Source organism: Taudactylus pleione, unplaced genomic scaffold (genome assembly GCF_031769625.1).
Source record: "Taudactylus pleione unplaced genomic scaffold, aTauple2 ptg000486l, whole genome shotgun sequence".
NCBI lineage: Eukaryota > Metazoa > Chordata > Amphibia > Anura > Myobatrachidae > Taudactylus > Taudactylus pleione.
The window spans coordinates 1,893,124-1,911,380 of record NW_028284888.1 but is presented as its reverse complement, the minus strand read 5'-3'; positions in this window follow the sequence as shown (position 1 = coordinate 1,911,380).

Here is an 18,257-nt window from a genome sequence, read left to right as displayed (position 1 = left end):
TAGTACAGAGAAAGAGGGACAGGAGTAGTACAGAGACAGAGGGACAGGAGTAGTACAGAGACAGAGGGACCGGAGTAGCACAGACAGAGGGACAGGAGTAGTACAGACAGAGGGACAGGAGTAGTACAGAGACAGAGGGACAGGAGTAGTACAGAGCAGAGGGACAGGAGTAGTACAGAGCAGAGGGACAGGAGTAGTACAGAGCAGAGAGACAGGAGTAGTACAGAGACAGAGGGACAGGAGTAGTACAGAGACAGAGGGACAGGAGTAGTACAGAGGGAGAGGAGTAGTACATAGACAGAGGGACAGGAGTGGTACAGACAGAGGGACAGGAGTAGTATAGAGACAGAGGGACAGGAGTAGTACAGAGGGACAGGAGTAGTACAGAGACAGAGGGACAGGAGTAGTACAGACAGAGGGACAGGAGTAGTATAGAGACAGAGGGACAGGAGTAGTATAGAGACAGAGGGACAGGAGTAGTACAAAGACAGAGGGACAGGAGTAGTACAGAGACAGAGAGACAGCAATAGTACAGAGACAGAGGGACAGGAGTAGTACAGACAGAGGGACAGGAGTAGTACAGAGACAGAGGGACAGGAGTAGTACAGACAGAGGGACAGGAGTAGTACAGACAGAGGGACAGGAGTAGTAGAGAGCACAGGGACAGGAGTAGTACAGACAGAGGGATAGGAGTAGTACAGAGACAGAGGGACAGGAGTAGTACACACAGAGGGACAGGAGTAGTACAGAGACAGAGGGACAGGAGCAGTACAGGGCAGAGGGACAGGAGTAGTACAGGGCAGAGGGACAGGAGTAGTACAGACACAGGGATAGGAGTAGTACAGAGACAGAGGGACAGGAGTAGTACAGAGACAGAGGGACAGGAGTAGTACAGAGACAGAGGGATAGTAGTATAGAGACAGAGGGATAGGAGTAGTACAGAGACAGAGGGACAGGAGTAGTACAGAGACAGAGGGATAGGAGTAGTTCAGAGACAGAGGGACAGGAGTAGTACAGACAGAGGGACAGAAGTAGTACAGACAGAGGGACAGGAGTAGTACAGAGCAGAGGGACAGGAGTAGTACAGAGACAGAGGGACAGGAGTAGTACACAGACAGAGGGACAGGAGTAGTACACAGACAGAGGGACAGGAGTAGTACACAGACAGAGGGACAGTAGTAGTACAGACAGAGGGACAGGAGTAGTACAGACAGACAGAGGGACAGGTGTAGTACAGAGACAGAGGGACAGGAGTAGTACAGAGACAGAGGGACAGGAGTAGTAAAGAGACAGAGGGACAAGATTAGTACAGAGACAGAGGGACAAGAGTAGTACAGAGACAGAGGGACAGGAGTAGAACAGAGACAGAGGGACAGGAGTAGTACAGACAGAGGGACAGGAGTAGTACAAAGACAGAGGGACAGGAGTAGTACAAAGACAGAGGGACAGGAGTAGTACAGAGACAGAGAGACAGCAGTAGTACAGAGACAGAGGGACAGGAGTAGTACAGACAGAGGGACAGGAGTAGTACAGAGACAGAGGGACAGGAGTAGTACAGAGACAGAGGGACAGGAGTAGTGCAGACAGAGGGACAGGAGTAGTACAGACAGAGGGACAGGAGTAGTACAGAGACAGAGGGACAGGAGTAGTACAGAGACAGAGGGACAGGAGTAGTACAGAGACAGAGGGACAGGAGTAGTACAGAGACAGAGGGACAGGAGTAGTACAGAGACAGAGGGACAGGAGTAGTACAGAGACAGAGGGACAGGAGTAGTACAGAGCAGAGGGACAGGAGTAGTACAGAGACAGAGGGACAGGAGTAGTACAGAGACACAGGGACAGGAGTAGTACAGAGCAGAGGGACAGGAGTAGTACAGAGACAGAGGGACAGGAGTAGTACAGAGACAGAGGGACAAGAGTAGTACAGAGACAGAGGGACAGGAGTAGTACAGACAGAGGGACAGGAGTAGTAAAGAGCAGAGGGACAGGAGTAGTACAGACAGAGGGACAGGAGTAGTACAGACAGAGGGACAGGAGTAGTACAGACAGACAGAGGGACAGGAGTAGTACAGACAGTTGGACAGGAGTAGTACAGTGGGACAGGAGTAGTACAGAGCCAGAGGGACAGGAGTAGTACAGAGCAGAGGGACAGGAGTAGTACAGAGGGATAGGAGTAGAACAGAGACAGAGGAACAGGAGTAGTACAGAGGGACAGGAGTAGTACAGAGACAGAGGGATAGGAGTAGTACAGACAGAGGGATAGGAGTAGTACAGAGACAGAGGGACAGGAGTAGTACAGACAGAGGGACAGGAGTAGTACAGACAGAGGGACAGGAGTAGTACAGAGACAGAGGGACAGGAGTAGTACAGAGCAGAGGGACAGGAGTAGTACAGAGACAGAGGGACAGGAGTAGTACAGAAAGAGGGACAGGAGTAGGACAGAGACAGAGGGACAGGAGTAGTAGAGACAGAGGGACAGGAGTAGTACAGACAGAGGGACAGGAGTAGAACAGAGACAGAGGAACAGGAGTAGTACAGAGACAGAGGGACAGGAGTAGTACAGAGACAGAGGGATAGGAGTAGTACAGACAGAGGGATAGGAGTAGTACAGAGACAGAGGGACAGGAGTAGTACAGACAGAGGGACAGGAGTAGTACAGAGACAGAGGGACAGGAGTAGTACAGAGCAGAGGGACAGGAGTAGTACAGAGACAGAGGGACAGGAGTAGTACAGACAGAGGGACAGGAGTAGTACAGAGGGACAGGAGTATTACAGAGACAGAGGGACAGGAGTAGTACAGACAGAGGGACAGGAGTAGTACAGAGACAGAGGGACAGGAGTAGTACAGAGCAGAGGGACAGGAGTAGTACAGAGCAGACGGACAGGAGTAGTACAGAGACAGAGGGACAGGAGTAGTACAGAGACAGAGGGAGAGGAGTAGTACAGGGACAGAGGGAGAGGAGTAGTACAGAGACAGAGGGACAGGAGTAGTATAGAGACAGAGGGACAGGAGTAGTACAGAGACAGAGGGACAGGAGTAGTACAGACAGAGGGACAGGAGTAGTACAGACAGAGGGACAGGAGTAGTATAGAGACAGAGGGACAGGAGTAGTATAGAGACAGAGGGACAGGAGTAGTATAGAGACAGAGGGACAGGAGTAGTACAGAGGGACAGGAGTAGTACAGAGACAGAGGGAAAGGAGTAGTACAGACAGAGGGACAGGAGTAGTACAGAGACAGAGGGACAGGAGTAGTACAAAGACAGAGGGACAGGAGTAGTACAGACAGAGGGACAGGAGTAGTACAGAGCAGAGGGACAGGAATAGTACAGACAGAGGGACAGGAGTAGTACAGACAGAGGGACAGGAGTAGTACAGACAGACAGAGGGACAGGAGTAGTACAGACAGTGGGACAGGAGTAGTACAGTGGGACAGGAGTAGTACAGAGGGACAGGAGTAGTACAGACAGAGGGACAGGAGTAGTACAGACAGACAGAGGGACAGGAGTAGTACAGAGACAGAAGGACAGGAGTAGTACAGAGACAGAGGGAAAGGAGTAGTACAGAGCAGAGGGACAGGAGTAGTGCAGAGACAGAGGGACAGGAGTAGTACAGACAGAGGGACAGGAGTAGTACAGAGGGACAGGAGTATTACAGAGACAGAGGGACAGGAGTAGTACAGACAGAGGGACAGGAGTAGTATAGAGACAGAGGGACCGGAGTAGCACAGACAGAGTGACAGAAGTAGTACAGACAGAGGGACAGGAGTAGTACAGACAGACAGAGGTACAGGTGTAGTACAGACAGAGGGACCGGAGTAGTACAGAGACAGAGGGACAGGAGTAGTACAGACAGAGGGACAGGAGTAGTACAGAGACAGAGGGACAGGAGTAGTACAGAGACAGAGGAACAGGAGTAGTACAGACAGAGGGACAGTAGTAGTACAGACAGAGGGACAGGAGTAGTACAGACAGAGGGACAGGAGTAGTACAGACAGAGGGACAGGAGTAGTACAGAGACAGAGGGACAAGAGTAGTACAGAGACAGAGGGACAGGAGTAGTACAGACAGAGGGACAGGAGTAGTAAAGAGCAGAGGGACAGGAGTAGTACAGACAGAGGGACAGGAGTAGTACAGACAGAGGGACAGGAGTAGTACAGACAGACAGAGGGACAGGAGTAGTACAGACAGTTGGACAGGAGTAGTACAGTGGGACAGGAGTAGTACAGAGCCAGAGGGACAGGAGTAGTACAGAGCAGAGGGACAGGAGTAGTACAGAGGGATAGGAGTAGAACAGAGACAGAGGAACAGGAGTAGTACAGAGGGACAGGAGTAGTACAGAGACAGAGGGATAGGAGTAGTACAGACAGAGGGATAGGAGTAGTACAGAGACAGAGGGACAGGAGTAGTACAGACAGAGGGACAGGAGTAGTACAGACAGAGGGACAGGAGTAGTACAGAGACAGAGGGACAGGAGTAGTACAGAGCAGAGGGACAGGAGTAGTACAGAGACAGAGGGACAGGAGTAGTACAGAAAGAGGGACAGGAGTAGGACAGAGACAGAGGGACAGGAGTAGTAGAGACAGAGGGACAGGAGTAGTACAGACAGAGGGACAGGAGTAGAACAGAGACAGAGGAACAGGAGTAGTACAGAGACAGAGGGACAGGAGTAGTACAGAGACAGAGGGATAGGAGTAGTACAGACAGAGGGATAGGAGTAGTACAGAGACAGAGGGACAGGAGTAGTACAGACAGAGGGACAGGAGTAGTACAGAGACAGAGGGACAGGAGTAGTACAGAGCAGAGGGACAGGAGTAGTACAGAGACAGAGGGACAGGAGTAGTACAGACAGAGGGACAGGAGTAGTACAGAGGGACAGGAGTATTACAGAGACAGAGGGACAGGAGTAGTACAGACAGAGGGACAGGAGTAGTACAGAGACAGAGGGACAGGAGTAGTACAGAGCAGAGGGACAGGAGTAGTACAGAGCAGACGGACAGGAGTAGTACAGAGACAGAGGGACAGGAGTAGTACAGAGACAGAGGGAGAGGAGTAGTACAGGGACAGAGGGAGAGGAGTAGTACAGAGACAGAGGGACAGGAGTAGTATAGAGACAGAGGGACAGGAGTAGTACAGAGACAGAGGGACAGGAGTAGTACAGACAGAGGGACAGGAGTAGTACAGACAGAGGGACAGGAGTAGTATAGAGACAGAGGGACAGGAGTAGTATAGAGACAGAGGGACAGGAGTAGTATAGAGACAGAGGGACAGGAGTAGTACAGAGGGACAGGAGTAGTACAGAGACAGAGGGAAAGGAGTAGTACAGACAGAGGGACAGGAGTAGTACAGAGACAGAGGGACAGGAGTAGTACAAAGACAGAGGGACAGGAGTAGTACAGACAGAGGGACAGGAGTAGTACAGAGCAGAGGGACAGGAATAGTACAGACAGAGGGACAGGAGTAGTACAGACAGAGGGACAGGAGTAGTACAGACAGACAGAGGGACAGGAGTAGTACAGACAGTGGGACAGGAGTAGTACAGTGGGACAGGAGTAGTACAGAGGGACAGGAGTAGTACAGACAGAGGGACAGGAGTAGTACAGACAGACAGAGGGACAGGAGTAGTACAGAGACAGAAGGACAGGAGTAGTACAGAGACAGAGGGAAAGGAGTAGTACAGAGCAGAGGGACAGGAGTAGTGCAGAGACAGAGGGACAGGAGTAGTACAGACAGAGGGACAGGAGTAGTACAGAGGGACAGGAGTATTACAGAGACAGAGGGACAGGAGTAGTACAGACAGAGGGACAGGAGTAGTATAGAGACAGAGGGACCGGAGTAGCACAGACAGAGTGACAGAAGTAGTACAGACAGAGGGACAGGAGTAGTACAGACAGACAGAGGTACAGGTGTAGTACAGACAGAGGGACCGGAGTAGTACAGAGACAGAGGGACAGGAGTAGTACAGACAGAGGGACAGGAGTAGTACAGAGACAGAGGGACAGGAGTAGTACAGAGACAGAGGAACAGGAGTAGTACAGACAGAGGGACAGTAGTAGTACAGACAGAGGGACAGGAGTAGTACAGACAGAGGGACAGGAGTAGTACAGACAGAGGGACAGGAGTAGTACAGAGACAGAGGGACAAGAGTAGTACAGAGACAGAGGGACAGGAGTAGTACAGAGACAGAGGAACAGGAGTAGTACAGACAGAGGGACAGTAGTAGTACAGACAGAGGGACAGGAGTAGTACAGAGACAGAGGGACAGGAGTAGTACAGAGACAGAGGGACAGGAGTAGTACAGACAGACGGACAGGAGTAGTACAGACAGACGGACAGGAGTAGTACAGAGACAGAGGGACAGGAGTAGTACAGAGACAGAGGGACAGGAGTAGTACAGAGCAGAGGGACAGGAGTAGTACAGAGACAGAGGGACAGGAGTAGTACAGAGACAGAGGGAGAGGAGTAGTACAGAGACAGAGGGAGAGGAGTAGTACAGAGACAGAGGGACAGGAGTAGTACAGACAGAGGGACAGGAGTAGTATAGAGACAGAGGGACAGGAGTAGTATAGAGACAGAGGGACAGGAGTAGTACAGAGGGACAGGAGTAGTACAGAGACAGAGGGACAGGAGTAGTACGGACAGAGGGACAGGAGTAGTACAGAGACAGAGGGACAGGAGTAGTACAAAGACAGAGGGACAGGAGTAGTACAGAGACAGAGGGACAGGAGTAGTACAGAGACAGAGGGACAGGAGTAGTACAGAGACAGAGGGACAGGAGTAGTACAGACAGAGGGACAGGAGTAGTACAGAGACAGAGGGACAGGAGTTGTACAGACAGAGGGACAGGAGTAGTACAGACAGAGGGACAGGAGTAGTACAGAGCACAGGGACAGGAGTAGTACAGAGACAGAGGGACAGGAGTAGTACAGAGACAGAGGGACAGGAGTAGTACAGAGGGACAGAAGTAGAACAGAGACAGAGGGACAGGAGTAGTACAGAGACAGAGGGACTGGAGTAGTACAGAGACAGAGGGACCGGAGTAATACAGAGACAGAGGGACCGGAGAAGCACAGACAGAGGGACAGGAGTAGTACAGACAGAGGGACAGGAGTAGGACAGAGACAGAGGGACAGGAGTAGTACAGAGGGAGAGGAGTAGTACAGAGACAGAGGGACAGGAGTAGTACAGACAGAGGGACAGGAGTAGTATAGAGACAGAGGGACAGGAGTAGTACAGAGGGACAGGAGTAGTACAGAGACAGAGGGACAGGAGTAGTACAGACAGAGGGACAGGAGTAGTATAGAAACAGAGGGACAGGAGTAGTATAGAGACAGAGGGACAGGAGTAGTACAAAGACAGAGGGACAGGAGTAGTACAAAGACAGAGGGACAGCAATAGTACAGAGACAGAGGGACAGGAGTAGTACAGAGACAGAGGGACAGGAGTAGTACAGAGACAGAGGGACAGGAGTAGTACAGACAGAGGGACAGGAGTAGTACAGAGACAGAGGGACAGGAGTAGTACAGACAGAGGGACAGGAGTAGTACAGACAGAGGGACAGGAGTAGTACAGAGCACAGGGACAGGAGTAGTACAGAGCAGAGGGACAGGAGTAGTACAGAGACAGAGGGACAGGAGTAGTACAGACAGAAGGACAGGAGTAGTACAGACAGAAGGACAGGTGTACAGACAGAGGGACAGGAGTAGTACAGACAGAGGGACAGGAGTAGTACAGAGACAGAGGGACAGGAGCATTACAGGGCAGAGGGACAGGAGTAGTACAGGGCAGAGGGACAGGAGTAGTACAGACAGAGGGACAGGAGTAGTACAGAGACAGAGGGACAGGAGTAGTACAGAGACAGAGGGACAGGAGTAGTACAGAGGGACAGAAGTAGTACAGAGACAGAGGGACAGGAGTAGTACAGAGACAGAGGGACTGGAGTAGTACAGAGACAGAGGGACCGGAGTAATACAGAGACAGAGGGACCGGAGAAGCACAGACAGAGGGACAGGAGTAGTACAGACAGAGGGACAGGAGTAGGACAGAGACAGAGGGACAGGAGTAGTACAGAGGGAGAGGAGTAGTACAGAGACAGAGGGACAGGAGTAGTACAGACAGAGGGACAGGAGTAGTATAGAGACAGAGGGACAGGAGTAGTACAGAGGGACAGGAGTAGTACAGAGACAGAGGGACAGGAGTAGTACAGACAGAGGGACAGGAGTAGTATAGAAACAGAGGGACAGGAGTAGTATAGAGACAGAGGGACAGGAGTAGTACAAAGACAGAGGGACAGGAGTAGTACAAAGACAGAGGGACAGCAATAGTACAGAGACAGAGGGACAGGAGTAGTACAGAGACAGAGGGACAGGAGTAGTACAGACAGAGGGACAGGAGTAGTACAGAGACAGAGGGACAGGAGTAGTACAGAGGGAGAGGAGTAGTACAGAGACAGAGGGACAGGAGTAGTACAGACAGAGGGACAGGAGTAGTATAGAGACAGAGGGACAGGAGTAGTACAGACAGAGGGACAGGAGTAGTACAAAGGGATAGGAGTAGTACAGAGACAGAGGAACAGGAGTAGTACAGAGACAGAGGGACAGGAGTAGTACAGACAGAGGGAGAGGAGTAGTACAGACAGAGGGATAGGAGTAGTACAGAGACAGAGGGACCGGAGTAGTACAGACAGAGGGACAGGAGTAGTACAGACAGAGGGACAGGAGTAGTACAGAGACAGAGGGACAGGAGTAGTACAGAGACAGAGGGACAGGAGTAGTACAGAGACAGAGGGACAGGAGTAGTACAGAGACAGAGGGACAGGAGTAGTACAGACAGAGGGACAGGAGTAGTACAGAGGGATAGGAGTAGTATAGAGACAGAGGAACAGGAGTAGTACAGAGACAGAGGGACAGGAGTAGTACAGACAGAGGGAGAGGAGTAGTACAGAGACAGAGGGACAGGAGTAGTACAGAGACAGAGGGACAGGAGTAGTACAGAGCAGAGGGACAGGAGTAGTACAGAGCAGAGGGACAGGAGTAGTACAGAGACAGAGGGACAGGAGTAGTACAGAGACAGAGGGACAGGAGTAGTACAGAGACAGAGGGAGAGGAGTAGTATAGAGACAGAGGGACAGGAGTAGTACAGACAGAGGGACAGGAGTAGTACAGAGACAGAGGGACAGGAGTAGTACAAAGACAGAGGGACAGGAGTAGTACAGACAGAGGGACAGGAGTAGTACAGAGACAGAGGGACAGGAGTAGTACAGAGGGACAGGAGTAGTACAGAGACAGAGGGACAGGAGTAGTACAGACAGAGGGACAGGCGTAGTATAGAGACAGAGGGACAGGAGTAGTACAAAGACAGAGGGACAGGAGTAGTACAGAGACAGAGAGACAGCAGTAGTACAGAGACAGAGGGACAGGAGTAGTACAGAGACAGAGGGACAGGAGTAGTACAGAGACAGAGGGACAGGAGTAGTACAGAGACAGAGGGACAGGAGTAGTACAGACAGAGGGACAGGAGTAGTACAGACAGAGGGACAGGAGTAGTACAGAGGGACAGGAGTAGTACAGAGACAGAGGGACAGGAGTAGTACAGAGACAGAGGGACAGGAGTAGTACAGAGACAGAGGGACAGGAGTAGTACAGACAGAGGGACAGGAGTAGTATAGAGACAGAGGGACAGGAGTAGTATAGAGACAGAGGGACAGGAGTAGTACAAAGACAGAGGGACAGGAGTAGTACAGAGACAGAGAGACAGCAGAAGTACAGAGACAGAGGGACAGGAGTAGTACAGACAGAGGGACAGGAGTAGTACAGAGACAGAGGGACAGGAGTAGTACAGAGGGACAGGAGTAGTACAGAGGGACAGGAGTAGTACAGAGACAGAGGGACAGGAGTAGTACAGACAGAGGGACAGGAGAAGTATAGAGACAGAGGGACAGGAGTAGTACAAAGACAGAGGGACAGGAGTAGTACAGAGACAGAGAGACAGCAGTAGTACAGAGACAGAGGGACAGCAGTAGTACAGAGACAGAGGGACAGGAGTAGTACAGACAGAGGGACAGGAGTAGTACAGAGACAGAGGGACAGGAGTAGTACAGACAGAGGGACAGGAGTAGTACAGAGACAGAGGGACAGGAGTAGTACAGAGACAGAGGGACAGGAGTAGTACAGAGACAGAGGGACAGGAGTAGTACAGAGACAGAGGGATAGGAGTAGTACAGAGACAGAGGGACAGGAGTAGTACAGACAGAGGGACAGGAGTAGTACAGACAGAGGGACAGGAGTAGTATAGAGACAGAGGGACAGGAGTAGTACAAAGACAGAGGGACAGGAGTAGTACAGAGACAGAGAGACAGCAGTAGTACAGAGACAGAGGGACAGGAGTAGTAGAGACAGAGGGACAGGAGTAGTACAGAGACAGAGGGACAGGAGTAAGACAGAGGGACAGGAGTAGTACAGAGGGACAGGAGTAGTACAGAGACAGAGGGACAGGAGTAGTACAGAGACAGAGGGACAGGAGTAGTACAGAGACAGAGGGACAGGAGTAGTACAGACAGAGGGACAGGAGTAGTACAGACAGAGGGACAGGAGTAGTACAGAGGGACACGAGTAGTACAGAGACAGAGGGACAGGAGTAGTACAGAGACAGAGGGACAGGAGTAGTACAGAGACAGAGGGACAGGAGTAGTACAGAGACAGAGGGACCAGAGTAGCACAGACAGAGGGACAGGAGTAGTACAGACAGAGGGACAGGAGTAGTACAGAGACAGAGGGACAGGAGTAGTACAGAGACAGAGGGACAGGAGTAGTACAGAGCAGAGGGACAGGAGTAGTACAGAGCAGAGGGACAGGAGTAGTACAGAGACAGAGGGACAGGAGTAGTACAGAGACAGAGGGACAGGAGTAGTACAGAGACAGAGGGAGAGGAGTAGTACAGAGACAGAGGGACAGGAGTAGTACAGACAGAGGGACAGGAGTAGTATAGAGACAGAGGGACAGGAGTAGTACAAAGACAGAGAGACAGCAGTAGTACAGAGACAGAGGGACAGGAGTAGTACAGACAGAGGGACAGGAGTAGTACAGAGACAGAGGGACAGGAGTAGTACAGAGGGACAGGAGTAGTACAGAGACAGAGGGACAGGAGTAGTACAGACAGAGGGACAGGAGTAGTATAGAGACAGAGGGACAGGAGTAGTACAAAGACAGAGGGACAGGAGTAGTACAGAGACAGAGAGACAGCAGTAGTACAAAGACAGAGAGACAGCAGTAGTACAGAGACAGAGGGACAGGAGTAGTACAGACAGAGGGACAGGAGTAGTACAGAGACAGAGGGACAGGAGTAGTACAGAGGGACAGGAGTAGTACAGAGACAGAGGGACAGGAGTAGTACAGACAGAGGGACAGGAGTAGTACAGAGACAGAGGGACAGGAGTAGTACAAAGACAGAGGGACAGGAGTAGTACAGAGACAGAGGGACAGGAGTAGTACAGAGACAGAGGGACAGGAGTAGTACAGACAGAGGGACAGGAGTAGTACAGACAGAGGGACAGGAGTAGTACAGAGACAGAGGGACAGGAGTAGTACAGAGACAGAGGGACAGGAGTAGTACAGAGACAGAGGGACAGGAGTAGTACAGAGACAGAGGGACCGGAGTAGTATAGAGACAGAGGGACCGGAGTAGCACAGACAGAGGGACAGGAGTAGTACAGACAGAGGGACAGGAGTAGTACAGACAGAGGGACAGGAGTAGTACAGACAGAGGGACAGGAGTAGTACAGAGACAGAGGGACAGGAGTAGTACAGACAGAGGGACAGGAGTAGTACAGAGCAGAGGGACAGGAGTAGTACAGAGCAGAGGGACAGGAGTAGTACAGAGACAGAGGGACAGGAGTAGTACAGAGACAGAGGGAGAGGAGTAGTACAGAGACAGAGGGACAGGAGTAGTACAGAGACAGAGGGACAGGAGTAGTACAGAGACAGAGGGACAGGAGTAGTACAGACAGAGGGACAGGAGTAGTACAGACAGAGGGACAGGAGTAGTACAAAGACAGAGGGACAGGAGTAGTACAGAGACAGAGAGACAGCAGTAGTACAGAGACAGAGGGACAGGAGTAGTACAGACAGAGGGACAGGAGTAGTACAGAGACAGAGGGACAGGAGTAGTACAGAGCAGAGGGACAGGAGTAGTACAGAGACAGAGGGACAGGAGTAGTACAGAGACAGAGGGACAGGAGTAGTACAGAGACAGAGGGAGAGGAGTAGTACAGAGACAGAGGGACAGGAGTAGTACAGAGACAGAGGGACAGGAGTAGTACAGACAGAGGGACAGGAGTAGTACAGACAGAGGGACAGGAGTAGTACAAAGACAGAGGGACAGGAGTAGTACAGAGACAGAGAGACAGCAGTAGTACAGAGACAGAGGGACAGGAGTAGTACAGACAGAGGGACAGGAGTAGTACAGAGACAGAGGGACAGGAGTAGTACAGAGACAGAGGGACAGGAGTAGTGCAGACAGAGGGACAGGAGAAGTACAGAGACAGAGGGACAGGAGTAGTACAGAGACAGAGGGACAGGAGTAGTACAGAGACAGAGGGACAGGAGTAGTACAGAGACAGAGGGACAGGAGTAGTACAGAGACAGAGGGACAGGAGTAGTACAGAGACAGAGGGACAGGAGTAGTACAGAGACAGAGGGACAGGAGTAGTACAGAGCAGAGGGACAGGAGTAGTACAGAGACAGAGGGACAGGAGTAGTACAGAGACACAGGGACAGGAGTAGTACAGAGCAGAGGGACAGGAGTAGTACAGAGACAGAGGGACAGGAGTAGTACAGAGACAGAGGGACAAGAGTAGTACAGAGACAGAGGGACAGGAGTAGTACAGACAGAGGGACAGGAGTAGTACAGACAGAGGGACAGGAGTAGTACAGAGCAGAGGGACAGGAGTAGTACAGAGCAGAGGGACAGGAGTAGTACAGCCAGAGGGACAGGAGTAGTACAGACAGAGGGACAGGAGTAGTACAGACAGACAGAGGGACAGGAGTAGTACAGACAGTTGGACAGGAGTAGTACAGTGGGACAGGAGTAGTACAGAGACAGAGGGACAGGAGTAGTACAGAGCAGAGGGACAGGAGTAGTACAGAGGGATAGGAGTAGAACAGAGACAGAGGAACAGGAGTAGTACAGAGACAGAGGGACAGGAGTAGTACAGAGACAGAGGGATAGGAGTAGTACAGACAGAGGGATAGGAGTAGTACAGAGACAGAGGGACAGGAGTAGTACAGACAGAGGGACAGGAGTAGTACAGACAGAGGGACAGGAGTAGTACAGACAGAGGGACAGGAGTAGTACAGAGACAGAGGGACAGGAGTAGTACAGAGCAGAGGGACAGGAGTAGTACAGAGACAGAGGGACAGGAGTAGTACAGACAGAGGGACAGGAGTAGTACAGAGGGACAGGAGTATTACAGAGACAGAGGGACAGGAGTAGTACAGACAGAGGGACAGGAGTAGAACAGAGACAGAGGAACAGGAGTAGTACAGAGACAGAGGGACAGGAGTAGTACAGAGACAGAGGGATAGGAGTAGTACAGACAGAGGGATAGGAGTAGTACAGAGACAGAGGGACAGGAGTAGTACAGACAGAGGGACAGGAGTAGTACAGACAGAGGGACAGGAGTAGTACAGAGACAGAGGGACAGGAGTAGTACAGAGCAGAGGGACAGGAGTAGTACAGAGACAGAGGGACAGGAGTAGTACAGACAGAGGGACAGGAGTAGTACAGAGGGACAGGAGTATTACAGAGACAGAGGGACAGAAGTAGTACAGACAGAGGGACAGGAGTAGTACAGAGACAGAGGGACAGGAGTAGTACAGAGCAGAGGGACAGGAGTAGTATAGAGACAGAGGGACAGGAGTAGTACAAAGACAGAGAGACAGCAGTAGTACAGAGACAGAGGGACAGGAGTAGTACAGACAGAGGGACAGGAGTAGTACAGAGACAGAGGGACAGGAGTAGTACAGAGGGACAGGAGTAGTACAGAGACAGAGGGACAGGAGTAGTACAGACAGAGGGACAGGAGTAGTATAGAGACAGAGGGACAGGAGTAGTACAAAGACAGAGGGACAGGAGTAGTACAGAGACAGAGAGACAGCAGTAGTACAAAGACAGAGAGACAGCAGTAGTACAGAGACAGAGGGACAGGAGTAGTACAGACAGAGGGACAGGAGTAGTACAGAGACAGAGGGACAGGAGTAGTACAGAGGGACAGGAGTAGTACAGAGACAGAGGGACAGGAGTAGTACAGACAGAGGGACAGGAGTAGTACAGAGACAGAGGGACAGGAGTAGTACAAAGACAGAGGGACAGGAGTAGTACAGAGACAGAGAGACAGCAGTAGTACAGAGACAGAGGGACAGGAGTAGTACAGAGACAGAGGGACAGGAGTAGTACAGAGACAGAGGGACAGGAGTAGTACAGAGACAGAGGGACAGGAGTAGTACAGACAGAGGGACAGGAGTAGTACAGAGACAGAGGGACAGGAGTAGTACAGAGACAGAGGGACAGGAGTAGTACAGAGACAGAGGGACAGGAGTAGTACAGAGACAGAGGGACCGGAGTAGTACAGAGACAGAGGGACCGGAGTAGTATAGAGACAGAGGGACCGGAGTAGCACAGACAGAGGGACAGGAGTAGTACAGACAGAGGGACAGGAGTAGTACAGACAGAGGGACAGGAGTAGTACAGAGACAGAGGGACAGGAGTAGTACAGACAGAGGGACAGGAGTAGTACAGAGCAGAGGGACAGGAGTAGTACAGAGCAGAGGGACAGGAGTAGTACAGAGACAGAGGGAGAGGAGTAGTACAGAGACAGAGGGACAGGAGTAGTACAGAGACAGAGGGACAGGAGTAGTACAGAGACAGAGGGACAGGAGTAGTACAGACAGAGGGACAGGAGTAGTACAGACAGAGGGACAGGAGTAGTACAAAGACAGAGGGACAGGAGTAGTACAGAGACAGAGAGACAGCAGTAGTACAGAGACAGAGGGACAGGAGTAGTACAGACAGAGGGACAGGAGTAGTACAGAGACAGAGGGACAGGAGTAGTACAGAGCAGAGGGACAGGAGTAGTACAGAGACAGAGGGACAGGAGTAGTACAGAGACAGAGGGACAGGAGTAGTACAGAGACAGAGGGAGAGGAGTAGTACAGAGACAGAGGGACAGGAGTAGTACAGAGACAGAGGGACAGGAGTAGTACAGACAGAGGGACAGGAGTAGTACAGACAGAGGGACAGGAGTAGTACAAAGACAGAGGGACAGGAGTAGTACAGAGACAGAGAGACAGCAGTAGTACAGAGACAGAGGGACAGGAGTAGTACAGACAGAGGGACAGGAGTAGTACAGAGACAGAGGGACAGGAGTAGTACAGAGACAGAGGGACAGGAGTAGTGCAGACAGAGGGACAGGAGTAGTACAGAGACAGAGGGACAGGAGTAGTACAGAGACAGAGGGACAGGAGTAGTACAGAGCAGAGGGACAGGAGTAGTACAGAGACAGAGGGACAGGAGTAGTACAGAGACAGAGGGACAGGAGTAGTACAGAGACAGAGGGAGAGGAGTAGTACAGAGACAGAGGGACAGGAGTAGTACAGAGACAGAGGGACCGGAGTAGTACAGAGACAGAGGGAGAGGAGTAGTACAGAGACAGAGGGACAGGAGTAGTACAGAGACAGAGGGACAGGAGTAGTACAGACAGAGGGACAGGAGTAGTACAGAGACAGAGGGAGAGGAGTAGTACAGAGACAGAGGGACAGGAGTAGTACAGAGACAGAGGGACCGGAGTAGTACAGAGACAGAGGGAGAGGAGTAGTACAGAGACAGAGGGACAGGAGTAGTACAGAGACAGAGGGACAGGAGTAGTACAGACAGAGGGATAGGAGTAGTACAGAGACAGAGGGACAGGAGTAGTACAGAGACAGAGGGACAGGAGTAGTACAGACAGAGGGACAGGAGTAGTACAGAGGGATAGGAGTAGTATAGAGACAGAGGAACAGGAGTAGTACAGAGACAGAGGGACAGGAGTAGTACAGAGACAGAGGGACCGGAGTAGTACAGACAGAGGGACAGGAGTAGTACAGACAGAGGGACAGGAGTAGTACAGAGACAGAGGGACAGGAGTAGTACAGAGCAGAGGGACAGGAGTAGTACAGAGACAGAGGGACAGGAGTAGTACAGAGACAGAGGGACAGGAGTAGTACAGACAGAGGGACAGGAGTAGTACAGAGGGATAGGAGTAGTATAGAGACAGAGGAACAGGAGTAGTACAGAGACAGAGGGACAGGAGTAGTACAGACAGAGGGAGAGGAGTAGTACAGAGACAGAGGGACAGGAGTAGTACAGAGACAGAGGGACAGGAGTAGTACAGAGCAGAGGGACAGGAGTAGTACAGAGCAGAGGGACAGGAGTAGTACAGAGACAGAGGGACAGGAGTAGTACAGAGACAGAGGGACAGGAGTAGTACAGAGACAGAGGGAGAGGAGTAGTATAGAGACAGAGGGACAGGAGTAGTACAGACAGAGGGACAGGAGTAGTACAGAGACAGAGGGACAGGAGTAGTACAAAGACAGAGGGACAGGAGTAGTACAGACAGAGGGACAGGAGTAGTACAGAGACAGAGGGACAGGAGTAGTACAGAGGGACAGGAGTAGTACAGAGACAGAGGGACAGGAGTAGTACAGACAGAGGGACAGGCGTAGTATAGAGACAGAGGGACAGGAGTAGTACAAAGACAGAGGGACAGGAGTAGTACAGAGACAGAGAGACAGCAGTAGTACAGAGACAGAGGGACAGGAGTAGTACAGAGACAGAGGGACAGGAGTAGTACAGAGACAGAGGGACAGGAGTAGTACAGAGACAGAGGGACAGGAGTAGTACAGAGACAGAGGGACAGGAGTAGTACAGACAGAGGGACAGGAGTAGTACAGACAGAGGGACAGGAGTAGTACAGAGGGACAGGAGTAGTACAGAGACAGAGGGACAGGAGTAGTACAGAGACAGAGGGACAGGAGTAGTACAGAGACAGAGGGACAGGAGTAGTACAGACAGAGGGACAGGAGTAGTATAGAGACAGAGGGACAGGAGTAGTATAGAGACAGAGGGACAGGAGTAGTACAAAGACAGAGGGACAGGAGTAGTACAGAGACAGAGAGACAGCAGAAGTACAGAGACAGAGGGACAGGAGTAGTACAGACAGAGGGACAGGAGTAGTACAGAGACAGAGGGACAGGAGTAGTACAGAGGGACAGGAGTAGTACAGAGGGACAGGAGTAGTACAGAGACAGAGGGACAGGAGTAGTACAGACAGAGGGACAGGAGAAGTATAGAGACAGAGGGACAGGAGTAGTACAAAGACAGAGGGACAGGAGTAGTACAGAGACAGAGAGACAGCAGTAGTACAGAGACAGAGGGACAGGAGTAGTACAGAGACAGAGGGACAGGAGTAGTACAGACAGAGGGACAGGAGTAGTACAGAGACAGAGGGACAGGAGTAGTACAGACAGAGGGACAGGAGTAGTACAGAGACAGAGGGACAGGAGTAGTACAGAGACAGAGGGACAGGAGTAGTACAGAGACAGAGGGACAGGAGTAGTACAGAGACAGAGGGATAGGAGTAGTACAGAGACAGAGGGACAGGAGTAGTACAGACAGAGGGACAGGAGTAGTACAGACAGAGGGACAGGAGTAGTATAGAGACAGAGGGACAGGAGTAGTACAAAGACAGAGGGACAGGAGTAGTACAGAGACAGAGAGACAGCAGTAGTACAGAGACAGAGGGACAGGAGTAGTAGAGACAGAGGGACAGGAGTAGTACAGAGACAGAGGGACAGGAGTAAGACAGAGGGACAGGAGTAGTACAGAGGGACAGGAGTAGTACAGAGACAGAGGGACAGGAGTAGTACAGAGACAGAGGGACAGGAGTAGTACAGAGACAGAGGGACAGGAGTAGTACAGAGACAGAGGGACAGGAGTAGTACAGACAGAGGGACAGGAGTAGTACAGACAGAGGGACAGGAGTAGTACAGAGGGACAGGAGTAGTACAGAGACAGAGGGACAGGAGTAGTACAGAGACAGAGGGACAGGAGTATTACAGAGACAGAGGGACAGGAGTAGTACAGAGACAGAGGGACCAGAGTAGCACAGACAGAGGGACAGGAGTAGTACAGACAGAGGGACAGGAGTAGTACAGAGACAGAGGGACAG